Source organism: Phyllobates terribilis, unplaced genomic scaffold (genome assembly GCF_046119375.1).
Source record: "Phyllobates terribilis strain yellow unplaced genomic scaffold, ASM4611937v1 Scaffold_13__5_contigs__length_258822181, whole genome shotgun sequence".
NCBI classification, from domain to species: Eukaryota; Metazoa; Chordata; class Amphibia; order Anura; family Dendrobatidae; genus Phyllobates; species Phyllobates terribilis.
The window spans coordinates 234,796,458-234,815,832 of NW_027362773.1; positions in this window are offsets into that span (position 1 = coordinate 234,796,458).

Genomic DNA, 19,375 nt, shown 5'->3' on the forward strand with positions numbered 1-19,375 from the left:
GTGTTTTATCACCTACCTCATAATGTCCTTATATTACAAGAAAAAACCCGCTGACCTATTCCTTTTAATACTATGTTGAAATAACCCCTAGTTGGGCAGGCTATTTACATTGCAGCAGGTGACTGCACAAACCAACTGCAATTGTTTAAAAAAAAAAAAGCTAAAACATTACTTTAAAGTCTTCAGTGACTACAATCCACTGTATCCAGATGTTAATTGACTTTTACTTCATACTCCTGCTGGAAGAATCCTTCTAGTGATTTCTAATGCCAATTTGAAATTTCCCAAGAAATCTCATGAACTAAAACACAAGAGATTTGTGGATGTTACTAACCAGGACTAATTCATCTACTCTGGTTGACTAACCTTACAAAATCCAGATGTCTTCTCCGGACCCTGGTCCATATGCCGGTTCAGTAATTGTTTAACACTAGATGGGAGTCCTGTGAATCTCTTTAACTCCCATCAATCCCGTATTTTTATTAGTCAGGCTGGAGTGATGGTGTGTGTGTGTCCTGTGGCAATAATGACCAATGACATTGTGCTAGCTAGGCTAATCAAAAGAAGCAAACCTCCTGTCCATCAGCCACAGATTACCAACCTGGATAGGCCGGAGTTATGCGAATCGTTTCTTGCATTTCTGCTCAGCAATAAAATACAGGGATGGAAGCAGCTTTGTCCCCAAAATTCCACAGGTACACCCAGTGTCAAAGTGAGGTTCCAAGAGCCCAACAATGACATTCACTTTGCAAATATTTCAAAACCCTCATACACAAATTTAGCTGCACTATTAGTGATGAGTGAGCATGCTCGCCACTGCTCGGTACTCGCCCAAGCATCTCAGTACTCGAGATGCTCGGAGCTCTCCGAGTACTTGCGCGATGCTCGGGCGGGAGCTCGGGTCCCCGTCCTGCATGTCTGGCGCTATTTAGAGTACCAATCATGCAGGGATTGTCTGCCACTCACTGTAATGCCACAGCCATGGTGGTTGTGGCATTACAGTGATTGCCCAAATCGATGGGAACAGTGCTCACAGTGAAACATGAAAAGCGGGCAATTCAGCAATGGCATACACCGGTACCCGACAATTTAGAACAGAAAGAATAGAGCATCACACATAGATTAGATAGATAGAAACATGTCAGTCACATATATAATAAGTACAGTGATAGTGTTGGTTACTGTACTTGTAAGTGTTAAAATAAAGGATTTATTAAAAAAAAATTGGCGTGGGGTTCCCCGTAATTTTAGTCTCTAGCGGAGGTTAAGTAGACGGCTGGGGCAGATGTTTGAAGCTTGGGAAGGGGGTAATACCCACAGAGCTTCCCAGGCTAATAATAGCCCCCAGCTAAATACCTAGCCTTTACTAGCTCTTAAATGGGGGGACCCCCAAAAAAAAAGATGTGGGGTCCCCCCTATTTTAATAGCAAAGGCTAGGCAGACAGATGGGGGCTGATATTAATAGCCCAGGAAGGGTGCCATGAATATTGGCCCCCTCACAGGCTAGAAACACCAGCCGTCAGCCGCCCCAGAAATGGCGCATCCATAGGATGTGCCAATTCTGGCACTTAGCCTCGCTCTTCCCACTGCCTTGTAGCGGTGGCAGTGAGGTACTAGGGCTGGGGTTGAAGTCAGCTTATAATGCCAGCTGACATCAAGCCCAGGTTAGTAATGGAGAGGCTTCTATAAGACACCCCAATTACTAACCCCATAGTGAAAGTTAAAAAAAACACAAACATCCAGAATAAAATGCTTTAATTGAAATACAATTTTTTAATGTTCTAAATTAAACTCTACTTACCGTCACGTCCATTCCAGCTGAAACCAATGTCTTCTGCAATAAAAGTAAAATAATAAACCAACCTCATCCTTACCTTTCCATGGTTCCCAGGACGGCTTCAGCTCTGCTACATTGACATGACAGGCTGGATCGCAGCAGAAAGCTGCCATCCAGCTTGCCACGCCGCTGACACTGAGAAGCGCAGGCATGCTTGCGCTCCTCAGTATCTCGCTGTGACGGCATCCAGATGAGCCGAGTTCATGTCCAATGAACTCATCTCACCTCATGCACGTCACTGACAGCGTGAGAGAATTCTCCTGCGCTCACCTCTTGAGCAGGAGAATTCTCCCACACTGGGATGGCATTGAGATGACAGGATGGATCGCAGTAGATCGCTGCCATCCAGCTTTTCATCCTTTGGAGACCCTCAGAGCGCAGGCATGCTTGCCCTCTGCAGTGTCTCTGAAGCGTTACCTGCAGTGTCTCTGAAGCGCTGGATCGCAGTAGAGCGCTACCATCCAGCTTGTCATCCTACAGAGACACTGCAGAGCGCAAGCATGCCTGCGCTCTGCAGTGTCTCTGAAGGATGGCATGCTGGATGGCAGCGTTCTGCTACCATCCAGCCGGCCATCTCAATTCCGTCCCAGCGTTGGAAAATTCTCCTGCTCAAGCGGTGACGTCATTTGCCAGCACCGCACGCACAGGAGAATTCTCCCCCCTGTCAGTGACGTACATGAGGTGAGCTGAGTTCATTGGACATGAACTCGGCTCATCTGGATGCCGTCACAGCGAGACACTGAGGAGCGCAAGCATGCCTGCGCTTCTCAGTGTCTGCGGCATGGCAAGCTGGATGGCAGCTTTCTGCTGCGATCCAGCTTGTCATGTCAATGTAGCAGAGCTGAAGCTGTCCTGGGAAACATTGGAAAGGTAAGGATGAGGTTGGTTTATTATTAGTGTTGAGCCACCCCCATAGTGTTCGAGTTCGGTTCGTCGAACACCCGTGTGTTCGTCGAACGGTTCGTCGAACACCTTCGAAGACCGTTAAAACCAATGGCAGGCAAACAAAAACGCATAGAAACACATAGAAAACACCTTCAAAGTTGTCCAAAAGCTGACAAACTGCTCAGAAGACATAACTAACACATGGAAAAGTAATAAGTACATATAGTCATGCGAAAAGAAAAGAGGTGGAGGTGTAAAAGGAGCGGGAGACACAGATATAGGCATGTCATGCCCTTTTAAAATCCAAAAAGTGAGAAGCCGACACGGCCAGTCCGTTCCTGCCCGTGCCACCTCCATGTCGCCGGGTTTGTGCCAGAGCCGCGGTGGACCCTGATGGCCAGCCCCCCTCTCCCAATACTGGTGCCTGTCCGCTGGTGGGTCGAGCCCCCCTGCGGTGGGGGGGGGGTAACATCTGCAGAAGAAAGGCCATCTTCCAGCCAAACTAACATGTTGACTTCTTTTCTGGACAATGTGATACGATCCCTTTGTTACGGACACGCCCATCGCTACAAATTCCAGATGAGGCACAAAAACAGCAGGTGCTTCAGCGGATATCAAGTGCTCCTTCAAGTGGGCTCTCCTCCACCTCAATTTCAACATCACAAATACTCCAGTCCTCAGAAGTGTCACCCCAATCGCACTTGCTTCCTCACAGCTCTAAAGTCTCCAGCTGCCCGTCTGAGTATGGGGTAACACAGATGGTTGAGTCTGCAGAGCTGTTTACTCATACTATAGCCTGGGAAACGAAGGTCTGCTCCAGAGCTTCTGTTAATCCAGATGAGGAAATGATCTGCACTGATGCCCAGAATCTTTATAAGTCGGAACCAGGACCAGATTAAAAAGGTTCTGAGCATAATGTAGACCCTCGTTCCCAAACTGTAACTCCTGTTGGTGGAGACAATGATGAAGACGATGATGAGACTCAAATACCTGATTGGAGTGACAACTTGACTTTTCAGTCAGGGCAGGAAGAGGTTGGCTTTGAGGACGACGGGTGTGATAACACACAGGGTGATGATGACAAGGTTGGAGATCCCACTTACTGTCAACCCACAGTCAGCCAGTCGATGAGGTCACCTGGGCCTTTGCCTGGCCTTGGGGATGTCGCGGTGGTCGGCTCCTTGGCCCATACCCTGGGGTCACTCTTTAAAAGGGTGGATAATTGTTAATTTTATAAGAGTTCGTGACGCCACCTGTGGTATCTGGTGAGAAGCACCAGCGCTACAGCATTCCACTGAGGCCCGTGATAAGGCAGCTCGATGGTATAGCTCCCCACAGGTGGAGCTAGGCCTCAGGGCAGCGTATGCAGGGGGAATGCAGGACAGGCGAGACCCAGCTGGGTCAGAGCAAGAACGGGAACGGACACGGTAGTCACTTCAGTACCTTCTACTGGAGGAAATTCAGGCACATCCCGGAGCACTGTAGGGTGAAGGGTGCATATCAGGATCCTCCCCAATGAGCGGGTGTAGGGCCTCCTGTTTCTTGCCTCTGCGTAGTAAGTTTCTGACCTGCCTGGAGCTAGGCCTAAATTTGTCTCTGTCCTTCGCTGGCTGACCTTGTTGTAGGGCCTTCTCTTGGAGTTCACGCTCCCAGTATGCGGGGCCTAAGCGTCTCCTGGCTCTGTCACGTATCAACACCTTAGCGATCCTGGGACTTGTAGTTCTCCAGGGATTCCGGTTATGCCTTACTGGGTCATAGAGATCCCGGTAAGCTCGGATCCAGTGTCCGGTAAATGCTTCGGGGTGAGCTGGTTAAGCTCCTCAGCCCCTTATGTACTAACTAGCCACTCGCCTTCGGCCTACTCGGGCCCTCACTAGGCTATACACACTAACGGCAGCTTGCCGCGCTTCACCGATCTTATGGCGCCGGCACACCTTAAGCTCTATCTGGGCTCCCTGAATCTAGCTAGCAGGAGCCTTGTGCTCCACTGCTGAACTATTAACTGAGTTCTCTAGACTAGACTGAGCTCCACTGCAGACTGACCTCTCTTAGGCTTCTCTACTGCAGGAACTCTTCAGAGGAACTGAACTGCCTAGCTCCACCTTCCCTATTTATATCCCTAATGGGCTCCCTCTGCTTGTCTGAGGTGGAAGGTGGAGATGTGTGAATGTTTATGGGGGCCTCTTGTGGAGGATTCCATCAATACACTCTTCTAGGATCTGTGATACCAAGCGCAGCGGGGCGTCACAGTTGCTATTGATGACAAGGTTAGGTTGCGCCTTCCTGGACAGAGACGGAGCACTGGAAGCACGTCAACAACTGCATCCTCAACCACAACTCTGCCTCTCACCACAAGTCGTAGTGGCTCTTCAGGTCGCATGGGCTCTAAGCCTTGCATAGCCTTGGCATTTATTCAGATCGATAAGGATGACCCAACTCGTGTTATCTGTAATATTTGTCACCAAAAGCTAAGTAGAGGCCAAAAAATCCATAGTTTGAGTACTTCATGCATGTACCGTCACATGGATATGAAGCATAAGTTGCAGTGGGAAGCTAACTGTGCTACAATGCGGCCTAGCAGGCTGGGCCAACCATCGTCTGCCCCATCTTGTGCATCCGCGGCCTCTTCATCCTCTGTGACTGGGGGGACAGCAGTCACACATGTTTTTGGACGCAGACCTGCCACCTCTTTACCTGCAACAGCCAGTGTGATTGGCAGGTCGTCAGTTCATTGGGAAGTGGAAACACCTGCTGGTGTGGAGCGCTCTCTGACATCGAGAGCACCACCTTTGGATCAAGGCATCCTAACATGTCTGCCTGCATCTGCCTCACAGACCGGCAGTTTGCCGGGGACACCCTACTCAACCCCGTCAAAGCACAACAGCCAGCCCTCGGTCCCTAAGATGTGGAAAAGTAAAAGACCATTTCCTCCTAGCCATGAGAAAGCTAAGAGGTTGAATTTCACCATCTGCAAGCTTTTGGCTACAGAAATGCTGCCTTTCCGCCTGGAGGACACAGTGGATTTTCGAGACCTTATGTCCGTCGCAGTGCCCCAGTACCAGATGCCCAGTCGGCACTACTTCTCAAAGAAAAGTGTGCCTGCGCTCCACCAGCATGTCGCACACAACATCACCGCTTCTTTGAGAAACTCTGCGTGTGACAGGGTGCATTTCACCACAGACACTTGGACGAGTAGGCATGGACAGGGGCGTTACATGTCGCTGACTGGGCACTATGTAACTATGGTGACAGCAGGACAAGGGGCTGCTGTCCAAGTCTTACCATCCCCACGAGTTTTGCGTCAATCCTCTTTATCTCGAAGTTCCTCCACTGCTTTTGCCTCCTCAACCTCCTCTCGGTCCTCCACCTGCACCCAAAGCCTGTTTGTTAATGCTACCTGCTTTCTAACTGCGCAGAAGGAATCCTGCACACCTCCTTACTATGCTGGCAGCAGGGCTCAACGGCATCAGTGTTTACTTTGAAATGTCTGGGAAATGTGAGTCACACAGCTGAGGACTTGTGGTCAGCTCTGGAGACCCAGTTTCATGAATGGTTGTCTCCACTGGACCTGCAACCAGGGAAGGCCGTGTGCGACAATGCTGCAAACCTGGGTGCGGCCCTTCGCCGGGGCAATGTCACACACGTGCCTTGTATGGCTCACATGTTGAACCTGGTTGTCCATAAATTTTTAGCCCACTATCCCGGACTAGATGGCCTTCTGCAGAGTGCACGGTCACTGTGTGCTCACTTCCGCCGTTCGCATCCCGCAGCTCAACGACTTACATCTCTACAGAAGTCGTTGGGCCTGCCTGTTCACCGGCTGAAATGCGATGTGCCGACACGGTGGAATTCAACCCTACACATGTTGCAGCGACTATGGCAGCACCGACAAGCCCTGGTGCAATACGTTCTGACGTATAGCCTGGGCCAACGAGATCCAGAGGTGGGGCAAATCACGCTGCAGGAGTGGTCTCAGATCAGGGACCTATGAAGATGACGCACCCCCTGGGCCGTGGGGTACCCTGAGCCGGGCCGGAAGACGCTGGGGGTTGTAGTCACTGTGGCGGTGACCCGGTCCGTGACCCAGGGCGGTCAATCCAACGGTAATTTGTATATATGGATTTTATAATGTCCGACTACGCCACCTGTGGAGTGTGGCCAAAGGGGCCGCCGCTGCGGAACAGTCCTCTGAAGCTGGTGGTTTTGCAGCAATGGTATTATTACTCACCACAGGAAGAGTGTAGCTTCAGGGCAGTGTGGGTGGATGATGGTGGTTGTAGTGCAGGGAGTCAGTAATGAACACAAAGTCCGTGTCATGCAGTCTCAAGATCTTTACTCACAGTTGTTGCAGTCCAGATTACAGATACCAGAGCAATCTCACCCGTCGTGCTGTGCGTACTCAGTGAGGGGCTCAGTCCACCCCCAGATAGCTCCGGAGTACTTAGCAGGACCCCCTTCTGTGTGTCCTTTCTCTGGCCTTCTCCCTGCACCTCACACCCAGTGACACTTCTATCCGGTATCCTCGGGCCTTGGCAGGCGACTTGTGTTCCGTCCCCTGGGTCCTATGTGGCTACCTTCTTAGTGAGACTGGTGTGGACTTTTGCCTGCAGTACATGAAATGCTGCAGCCTCCGGTTTCTAGTTGAGCCTTGCTGTTTCTCCTCTAGTTGAGGGACCGGTTCCCTTTATCTGGCCTGACCCCTCTACCTCCTGGTAGCAGCGGGAGTACGGGTGGCCTTATGCACGGCCCATAGCCCTTGGGTCCCTTCGGTTCCTGGAGCCTATCCTGCTCCCACTCCTCTCTTCTCTCCTTCAGTCCTGGGCCTCCAAGGCTAGGCCCGCCTCCGGAGCAGAGCTCATGCCGAGCCTCTGCACCTGTCACTTTTCCTCCTCTGACTGGCTTGCTCTTTCTAAGATGGCTTCCTATTTATACTCTCCCTGTCATGTGCTCCCCTAAGCTGCTCCCCTATGCACCCAATACATAGGACCCTCCCACCAGCTAGGGACCTGGGACTGTGCTCTCCCTTAGGAGCAATCTCGCCCTACCCCCACTGCAGGTATGTGTTGGATGCAGGTGTTAGGGTTCCGAGCCATACGCCTTCCTTACCTGAGGGTGAGATACCACACCGCTGGGTGAGATGCAGTAACTCTGTGGCGACTGAACCCTCAGGGGCACCACACACCCTTCTGCACAGTTTTGAAATGGCGACGAAGATGTTTAGTGCTGACGACGATGCCATTATCAGCATGACTATTCCGGTGATTTACATGCTGGAGCACACATTAAACAGAATTCAGAGTCAGGTGGTGGGACAAGAGGAGGTAGAGGAAGTAGAGGAGGAGTCGTATGCGGAAGGGATAATATCTCCAAGGTCCAGACGGTTGGCAGCACCAAGGCGGCAGGCATGGGAGGGTGGGGGAGAGGGATTAACCAGGGCGCATGGTAGCAGCCAAACTGTTGAGGAAGGTGCAGGAGCCGAGGAATAAGTGGAGGATGAACTGGCGATGGGCATGGAAGACTCATCAGATGAGGGAGACCTTGATGACATTTCTGTTGTGCGAGGTTGGGGGAGAGGGCAGAGGAAGGAAGCATGATTCTTACCTCGCTACCAACACAACAAGGACTTGGTCCTCCTGGATGCGCAAGATACATGAGTGCCTTCTTGCTGCACTACCTGCAACATGACCCTCAGATTGCAGAATTCGAAGTAATCCCGACTACTGGGTTGCCACACTCTTAGATCCCTGGTACAAAAGTAAATTTGCCGAAATAATTCCTGCCATAAAAAGGGATTGACGCATGCAGGAGTATCTGCAGACGCTGTTGCAGAATCTTACATGTGCTTTTCCACAAAACACCAGTGGTGCACGTAGTGAATCTCACAGTTCTAACTTGCCAACCGTGGGACTGTCAAGTCTTTATCACTCAAACCGTAACAGTAACACAGTATCTGCTGTTAACAGCAATTTTGTGGAATCGTTTCACCACTTTTTTAGACCATCCTTTGCAAGGCCACAGGAGACAAGAAGTCTGACACATAGTCAATGCCTGGAGAGGATGGTGCAGGAGTATCTCCAAGTGAACATCGAAGCCATGACTGTGTCACTGGACCCTTGCTCATTTTGGTATTCCAATCTGGAAAAATGGCCGGAGCTCGCCACTCACGCCTTGGAGATCTTGTCATGCCCTGCAGCCAGTGTTCTCTCTGAACGTGTGTTCAGCGCTGCTGATGGTGTGCTGACAGATAAACGCACGCGGCTGTCCACTGAGAATGTAGACAGACTCACGTTCATAAAGATGAACAAATCATGGATTCGCAAGAACTTTTCTAACCCTGTGTTATCCTTGGGAGAATAAAAGCTTGAGGATTTGGTAATATTACCTCACCAACCATTTTAAGCAACTGTGGGGCAATTGATGCCACTTAACCCTAGAACGCATGACCATAAAAATCTACACTTTCATATACCTGGGGCCTTTTAGGCCCTTGTGCAAATAACATGGAATAACTCAAACTCAAATGACAAACAACTATATACATGAAGAATACCTAGAGTTTCAAAATTCTAACTAAAGTAATCTTGCAGAAAATAGAAAACAATTAACAGGGCGGGACTGCGATGCCCCAGGTATGCGTTCTAGGGTTAAGTGGTGTCTGTGCCATAATTTTGGGAAAAAATGGAGACTCTTTTTGGAGTCCCCTTGCTGTGTCTTACGTGACGTTGGCATCGTCAATTCCAGGTGGGTTGGGTCGCTCCCCCCCCTTTTAACTGTAAGAAACTACATACACTATGGCTTGGGGTAACACAGATGGTTGAGTCTGAAGAGCTGTTTACTCAGAGGTCTGCTCCAAATCTTCAGTGTCTGCTAGTCAGCGTAGAATTTTTAACTGCATCTAGCCTAGGCAATACTTTGGGCATAGTAGCCCAGCTGCGAAGCAAGCTGCACCCCCTGTGTATCCAATAAGAATTTTTAAATGCATCTAGCCTAGGCAGACTGTGGCGACCCCCAACCAAACCCAGACGCTCAGCCCCCATATCGCCCCCCTTTCCTTGACAATACAATAATGTAACTCTTACAACTGGATGGGTGAGGATCGGTCACAGCTTTATTAACTCTTTATACTCATTCCATTAGAAAGGCATTTTATTTCTAAAATAATTCAGCTTGTTGCAGCATGCTCTGGGTCTCCACTCCTGCACTTGGCCAACAAGTGTAACTCTCCAACATGTCCTTTCTATTTCCAGGCCACGGAGGATCCTGCGTACTGGTATGCAGGACTCTGACCCCCACCCATCACTCTTAACGCTTGTTCCACTCCGTCCTGGAGTCCTGACAGGAATATGTCCAGTCCAATATCCATTAAGTGAACACCGTCGAGCCGTATGAGGCCTTCTTTATCTCCTTCCAGTTGTCGGTGTCGTACCACTACACCACCTCTGTCTCTTCTAAATTTTGCCATTCGAATATTTATTACCCGCCTTGTCCATTCGATGGCCGTGATGTCTCGCGCACCTTGCCATACCGCTATCGGCACAATCTCTGACCATACTATAGCTAGTTTTGTGAAAAATTCTCTGAAGCGCCCAGTGTCTAGTTTCATTATTGCCATTAGTTATGCGCTCTTGTGATGACCTAGGTTGTTTCCCCCAGCCTGTATAACTAAGATGACCGGACATCTTGCCTCTCTCCCTACCTTGATTACCTCCATTAGTACCTGTGGCCATAGCAGGCCTCTAATACCTCTCCAGTTGAAATATGTGTTATGAAACTCTAATTTCCTCCCGCCTGGGTGGACTTTCGCCCTTTTTTCTGCCCAATATATATACGAGTGGCCTATCACCCACACTGTTGGCTTAGCGTCACCTGTAAAAGAAACAAACCACGTTAGGATAACAAGTCCGGTCTTATGTATCTTGCCAAACACATGGATCGCCATCTCCCTATCCTCTGAACTTCCGTTTCTGACAGTCCTGCTCTTGCTGCTTCCGTGACCGCGCCTATGCGGAATGAGTGTGTCCCGTAATCTTTGGGGTGGTTCCCTGCCGATGTTAGGCATTTATTAAATATAGCTTGGAACTGGTATCTTGATAATGGCGTTCCATCAATGTGTGATAGGAAGAAATTACTTTGTGATCTGATGGTTAGATATATTTTTACTATTGTTACCCGACTCAGTGTACCATTAGAGGGTTGTAGAAGTACCCAAGTGCCCCTGCCCGCTGGAACCGTTTTCGATTTGTGTATGCGTAGACGTATTGCATTATTGGCTATGACTACGTCATGATGTAATAAGCCTCCACTGGTGGTAATTTTGGATTGAGGGACTAATTCGCTAATCCATAGCGCCCCGAAGAAGGCGATCACAAATGCAGTAGACAGTAGTGTTGCTTCAAATTGTGAGTGTCATGTTAATGGTGTTAGGGATATGATGTGAGAAATCAGTTTTAGTGACACGGGACGGGACGTCTACACTCCTGACTTGGCTGACCCCTTTTCCACCCTTTTATGGATTGTCTGATGATGAATCTTTGTCACATCTCCCCAATTCAGTAGTTGGAAGTGAAATGCTACTCCGGTCAGACACCGCTGCGCTGACGCCCCTGATATGCCCCTCATCATTAGCTGGTGGAGAAATTCTATGGTGACTTGTGATCTGGCTTGTTCACATTGGTCAACCCGTCTGCCTGCTACTAGTCGTGTCCACTCTTCCCATGCCTTACCGTATGCTTGCCACGTCGACGGGGCAACTGACGCTCTGATTAATGGCATCAACTATTCGCCACTAGATCCCATAGGGAAGGTGGGCAACTGTTGCCCGATGGGTGGGCGTTGTGGAAGAGCTCTGTGAAAATCTGCCAATTGAATTGTTATAAAGCATTAGCAGCAGCTTTAGACCCCTCAGCATAGTGGCTAGCGCGGACCCATACATTGTGTTTTAGGCACAGGAATGCTAGCCTGGGTAGTAGGCCTAGCACTGGGAGAGACAATGATGCCATCTTATTAATGCAGTGCGCTAGGCTGGTGTTTTTTGTTATGAAGCGTATATTTTTGTAAGCCAGGAGCGCGCCCCATATTTCTATTGCTACCACTATTGGGAAGAAAAATTATTTTCAGGGCTAGATGCAGCTAAAAATTATTATTAATTTAAAAGCTGGTGGACCTTAGTATAGATGGCCTAATACAATGAGTCCCACACACTGCTAGAAGGCCAAATATTTTTTCAAAGCTAGATGCAGAAAAAAATTATATTCAATTTGCAACCTGATGGAGGTCAGTATAGATGGACTAATAGAACAAGTCCCACACACAGCAAGAAGCCCAAATATTTTTTTCAGAGGTAGATGCAGAAAAAAATTATATTCAGTTTGCAACCTGAAGGAGGTCAGTATAGATGGACTAATAGAACAAGTCCCACGCACTGCTAGAAGGCCAAATATTTTTTCAGAGCTAGATGCAGAAAAATATTATATTCAATTTGCAACCTGATGGAGGTCAGTATAGATGGACTAATAGAACAAGTCCCACACACAGCTAGAAGCCCAAATATTTTTTCAGAGGTAGATGCAGAAAAAAATTATATTCAGTTTGCAACCTGATGGAGGTCAGTATAGATGGACTAATAGAACAAGTCCCACACACTGCTAGAAGGCCAAATATTTTTTCAGAGCTAGATGCAGACAAAAAATTATTTTGAATTTGCAACCTGATGGAGGTCAGTATAGATGGACTAATAGAACAAGTCCCACACACTGCTAGAAGGCCAAATATTTTTTCAGAGCTAGATGGAGAAAAAAAATTATATTCAATTTGCAACCTGATGGAGGTCAGTATAGATGGACTAATAGAACAAGTCCCACACACAGCTAGAAGCCCAAATATTTTTTCAGAGCTAGATGCAGGAAAAAATTATATTCAGTTTGCAACCTGATGGAGGTCAGTATAGATGGACTAATAGAACAAGTCCCACACAATGCTAGAAGGCCAAATATTTTTTCAGAGCTAGATGCAGAAAAATATTATATTCAATTTGCAACCTGAAGGAGGTCAGTATAGATGGACTAATAGAACAAGTCCCACACACAGCTAGAAGCCCAAATATTTTTTCAGAGGTAGATGCAGAAAAAAATTATATTCAGTTTGCAACCTGATGGAGGTCAGTATAGATGGACTAATAGAACAAGTCCCACACACTGCTAGAAGGCCAAATATTTTTTCAGAGCTCGATGCAGAAAAATATTATATTCAATTTGCAACCTGATGGAGGTCAGTATAGATGGACTAATAGAACAAGTCCCACACACAGCTAGAAGCCCAAATATTTTTTCAGAGGTAGATGCAGAAAAAAATTATATTCAGTTTGCAACCTGATGGAGGTCAGTATAGATGGACTAATAGAACAAGTCCCACACACAGCTAGAAGGCCAAATATTTTTTCAGAGCTAGATGCAGATAAAAATTATTTTGAATTTGCAACCTGATGGAGGTCAGTATAGATGGACTAATAGAACAAGTCCCACACACTGCTAGAAGGCCAAATATATTTTCAGAGCTAGATGCAGACAAAAAATTATTTTGAATTTGCAACCAAATGGAGGTCAGTATAGATGGACTAATAGAACAAGTCCCACACACTGCTAGAAGGCCAAATATATTTTCAGAGCTAGATGCAGAAAAATATTATATTCAATTTGCAACCTGATGGAGGTCAGTATAGATGGACTAATAGAAAAAGTCCCACACACAGCTAGAAGCCCAAATATTTTTTCAGAGGTAGATGCACAAAAAAATTATATTCAGTTTGCAACCTGATGGAGGTCAGTATAGATGGACTAATAGAATGATGCTATGCCCAAAAGGTTTTACTTCACTAGGTGCAGTAAAAAAATGGGTATTCTATACACAGGTGGTGTAGCTTGCAACACAGATAGGCTACTCCACTGACTAACACACTCAGCAATACGCCAAAAAGGATTAGCTTTGCTAGATTTAGCCAAATGCTGTGAAAAAAACTTGCACAGCACTGGCACAGACCTGCCTGGCAAAAACCGATAGGAACTGATGTAACTTAGTCCTGAAAAGGACTGCAATTACAATTAGTCTTTACTCCCACAACCTATCTATTTAAGAGCACAGACCTGCCTGATAAAAGTCGTAGGAAATGCTGTAACCTAGTCCTTAAAAGGACTGCAATCACAACTATTCCCTACTCCCAAGCTATCTGTAGATTTGTGCGAAAATTGGCTTGAAATTAACAAGGTATAACACACACAGCCACAGCGGTGCCGTCTAACACGCTGCTGCAGCAGTGAGAAAATGGTGGCGACGGGGAAAATGGCTGGGTCTTATAGGGCAAGGACATGTGACATACACTGCCAATGACACATGCCCTTGCTTGTGTGAAAAAAAGCACTTTGCTCCGTGTGTGCGCTGCTGATAGGCTGACAGATTGCACCTCCCCACTGTAAATGCGGGAAAGAGAAAAAAAAAAATGGAGATCTTCATTATTCCTGCAGAGATCCATCCCCTGCCCCTCCCCCCGCCCCGCTGTACACTCAAACTGCGTATTAACATTAATTTTCATCATTACTGAGAAAAAATCCAGTTATGATTTTGGTGCACGAATAGTTATCGAACATAACCTCGAGCAGCCGAATTTTTTTCAAATCGTTCGTGTTCGCCGAACGGCTCGAACACCGCCCAAAACAGCTCGAATTTGAGATTGGCGAACAGTTCGAGTCGAACAACGCTCATCTCTATTTATTATTTTACTTTTATTGCAGGAGATCGCTGGCTTCAGCTGGAATGGGCGTGATGGTAAGTAGAGTTTAATTTAGAACATTAAAGAATTGTGTCTTTATTTCAATTAAAGGACTTTATTTTGGGTGTTTGTGTTTTTTTTTAACTTTCACTATGGGGTTAGTAATGGGGGCATCTCATAGACGCCTCTCCATTACTAACCTGGGCTTGAAGTCAGCTGGCATTATAAGCTGACATCAACCCCAATCCTATTACCCCACTGCCACCGCTACAGGGCAATGGGAAGAGCAAGGCTAAGTGCCAAAATTGGCGCATCCTATGGATGCGCCATTTCTGGGACGGCTAATGGCTGGTGTTTCTAGCCTGGGAGGGGGCCAATATTCATGGCACCCTTCCTGGGCTATTAATATCAGTCCCCAGCTGTCTGCCTAGCCTTTGCTAGCTATTAAACTAGGGGGGACCCCACGTCATTTTTTTTTGGCGTCCCCAATTTTAATAGCTAGTAAAGGCTAGGTATTCAGCTGGGGGCTGATATTAGTAGCCTGGGAAGCTCTGTGGGTTTTACCCCCTTCCCAGGCTTCAAACATCTGCCCCAGCCATCTGCTTAACCTCCGCTAGAGACTAAAATTACGGGGAACCCCACGCCAATATTTTTTTTTAATAAATCCTTTATTTTAACACTACATGACAAGTACAGTAAGCAACACTGTCACTGTACTTATTATATATGTGACTGACATGTTTCTATCTATCTATTCTATGTGTAATGCTCTATTCTTTCTGTTCTAAATTGTCGGGTACTGATGTATGCCGCTGATGAATTGCCGGCTTTTCATGTTTCACTGTGAGCACTGTTCCCATCAATTTGGGCAATCACTGTAATGCCACAACCACCATGGTTGTGACATTACAGTGAGTGGCAGACAATCCCTGCATGATCGGTGCTCTAAATAGCGCCAAACATGCAGGACGGGGACCCGAGCTCCCGCCCGAGCATGGCGCAAGTACTCGGCGAGCTCCGAGAATCTCGAGCACTCAGATGCTCAGGCGAGTACCGAGCAGTGGCGAGCATGCTCGCTCATCACTAATTAACAGTATTACTGTGAAAAAATCCAGTTATGCTTTTGTTACAGCCTGAATTTAAGATTGGCGAACAGTTCGAGTCGAACACCACTCATCTCTAGCAGTAACTCTGGTAGTCCGCACTTAGACGTACAATTGTAATTTTTTTTTTACATCCATTTTCAGCCTCTCCACAAAAAACGTACAGTTCCATAATTTCTTTAAATGCACAGTAGGATTAAGTTTTCATTAAATCAAATCTAGTTTGATAGAACTTTTAAAGCAACAATCCAGTGATTTTTTTATTATTATTTTCCCCATATCATGTGTGTGTCATGAAGTTAGCAACACACTCACCAGTCGCTGTCGACTCCCTTTTTCAGAGCTGCTCCAGGCCACTGCGGCACCATGTGACTGCATTATGACCTGTCGAATCACACAGTCTGGAGCATAGGTCATGTTTTGAAATTTCTTAATATAAGTCTATGAGACTCAGAATGAAAGTAGGGGGTCCCAAAGACTTACATTGAGAATCTAACTGCCGCTCCACAGAGTGATCTGAGAGGATACAAATGAAATCACCTGGTGCTGCAGTGGATCGGAGCTCTGCTGAAACCAGTAGGAGACAGCAAAAGGTGAGTATACTACTACATTCATGACATTTACACACATGATACCTAGCAAATGGGCAATTAGAAAAAATTACTAGAGTGGGGTTTAACATGGAGCAAATTTTCTGCAAAAAAAGCAGTAGAAAATACACAGCATTTACACTACTTGGAAACATGATCTGAGGCTACATTCTGCATTTATTCTGTTTCTCTGTCCTGATTTTAAGAGTAGACAAGCCGCAAAAAAAACTTTTTTTTTGGGCTAAACTGATGCAAATGGAAGCAGAGGGACTCCATTGATTATTGTGGGGTCTTTCTGGGTCCTCTTTTTTGTCAGATATTTAAAGGGTTTATTCATGATTTTTTTATTTTTTATTATGTTCTTAAAGGTGTTTTACAAAGTACACTTTAATCAATGTGTTTTAAAATAATGTTCCTGTTCTACGATAATCTTATAAATGTTCCCCTGCTGTGTACTGTGTAATGGCTGTGTCTGACCATACAGGGATATGGTCTAATCATACCACATCTCCTGGGCAGGGGAGGAAGCAAAAGGGGATACAGACAGGACAGTTTGAGATCACAGGTGATTCTTTCTGTGAGGTAAAACATTTCCCTGCCTGTTTTTAAGCAATGTTTTACCTCACAGGAAGAATCAGCTGTGATCCCATGCTGTAATGTCTGTATACTCTTTTGCTTCCTCCCCTGCCCAGGAGCTGTGGTATAATCAGACCGTGTTCCTGCACAGTCAGACACAGCCATTACACAGTACACAGCAGAGGCACATTTATAAGATTATCTCAGCAAAGGAACATTTTTTTTTAAAACACATCGAATTGTGGAAGTTATTATTATTCAAAAATCTCTTGATTAAAATTTTGATTAAAATTAACTTTGTTCGTGGGAAAACCCCTTCTAAGACTAACAGGCAGGTAGTTGCTTCCCTGCCTGCTGTACACTGCATCGACTCAGAGCGTCTACGGACTGCTCCTGCTGACAGTTCAGCTGTTCACTAACAACAGAGGAGCTCTTCCTCTTCTAGGCTGCTCTATCAATGTGGACTGACTGTCGGCCTCATGCTGATTGACAGCCAGTTTCCCACAGTTAGGAAACCTAATTGGCCAAAAGCTATAAAAGTAGGTCAAATATGTAACAATCCAAAAAGAGAACTAGACCCTAAAACACCCCCATAATTTATGAACAAAGTACTTTATTGAAATCTACAGAACAATTTAATAAAAAATCATAAAAAAACACACACATAAGGAGGGATAGTGAATCATAAAAGAACAGTACACTGGATGATAAAGTAACATTCCATAGATGCAGTCAGGGTGTGATTTCTCAAAATAAACAACTGACAGATGTATATAAAAGAATGCAAGATGTATCAGAATTATTCTAAATGTGCAAATTACCATAGACAAAAAATATAAATCACCAATGGAATCATAAATATTATGTATATAATGTCTAGAGGAATCGCACCATATGAAATTCAGGACACCATCTATGGAGGTGGGAAACTCAATAGATGCAAGTTTATAACAAAGTAAGTAATGCAGGTTGATACAGCAAATCGATATGGCACTGTACAACACACTATTTCTTATTAATACCTAAAAATAAAGTCAGTGCTTTAGTACTATGTGGTACTAATTATGAAGTAAATAATAGGAATCACTATCATATAGTTTCCTACCTTTTCGGCCATGTAGTAGGCAGACTCCAATAGCTTAAATCATAAAGTGCTTAGTGCTAGAATTTACCAATCTGTTAGTGCCTTATATATACATATTCCAGTATAGAGCAAATGCGACCCAAATACGTTACCCTCCATGGAATTATTTCATCCAGTACCCCCTGACGCACGTTTCGCATCAAGCTTCATCAGAAGGAAGTCTCTTTTTGGATTGTTCCCACAGATAGGCAGCCGACTGTCAATCAGCATGACATCGGCAGTCATGCTCCATCAACAGCACAGAGAGGAAAAGAAGCCCTACTTTGTTGATGTGATGTCAGTGGAAGCCACTGACAGGAGCTGTCTGTGGCCTCTCTGTGCCGACAGAGATCAGCGCTGGGCACAATAGGCAGGTAGTTAACAACAAGAAAAAGCTGTTTTTGATGCAATTTTTCCTTTATTCTAAAGAAGACACATAACGGAACCCAGACACACCCCAAAATAGTCAATGGGGTCCTGCTTCCATTTTAATCAGTTATGCTATAGATCAATTCTTTTTATTATTTGTTCCTCAAAATTGCACGGACAAACAGAATGTGGGAACGCATTTTTATATCTGTATCATTTTAATTCTTGTTTTGATGACGTCTAGAAGAATTATTTTCTATTGTAAATTGCTGAATGATAGGATGGATACATTGTGCAGCCTTATTCCTGTAAGATTAAATATTAAACAAGAGGACAGATGTTTTTTGTTTCTTTGTTTAAATCACTCGAAAGAAGAAAGCTTTACCAGAGCTGAGACATTGAAGGTGCTGTACAAATGATCTTTTATGTGACATGACAGATACCTGGTTTCTTAGGAATACAGTGGAGGGATAATGTCAGATCTGTTTTTTCTTGTTTACATTTCAGAACAAAACAGGTTCATTTACTGCCCTCTCCATTTCTCTCTTCCCTCTTCCCGCCGTACGCCGAGTGTTACGGACACAATTCCCCAGTTGTCTTGCAAGATTAATTACAGCATCTGTCCTGTCACAAGCTATAATGAAGAGGTCTTGATAAAAATTGCAAATTACCGCTGGCAACAATCTTAAACTGCTTATGATAAAATGAAAATTAAAAACAGCAAACTAACAGACCTGATCAGAATCCTAATTCCCAAACAATGATATTGTTGGAGATAAGCTCGGAAAATCAATGCTGTACAGAATGGGCTCCAGGTCAGTTGTTGTCCAGAATGTATGTAATACAGTAAATTATTAATTATGAATTGGGCACTCAATATTTAATGACCATAGTCTTGTTATTGTCTATGGATATTGAGTGATCTGGAACAGAAATTCTTAGAATATATCTCCAGAAATTGAATTATTTTTTTTATAACTTCTTAGACATTCTCCTCCTCACTGCTTATACGTTAAATATTTATTAGGCATGCAATGATCTAATTAGCAACAAAAGAAATTTTTATTTTATTCTAAAGAAAGATTATCTGAATATAATGAGTAAAGCAAAAATATTGCCTACCACTGAATC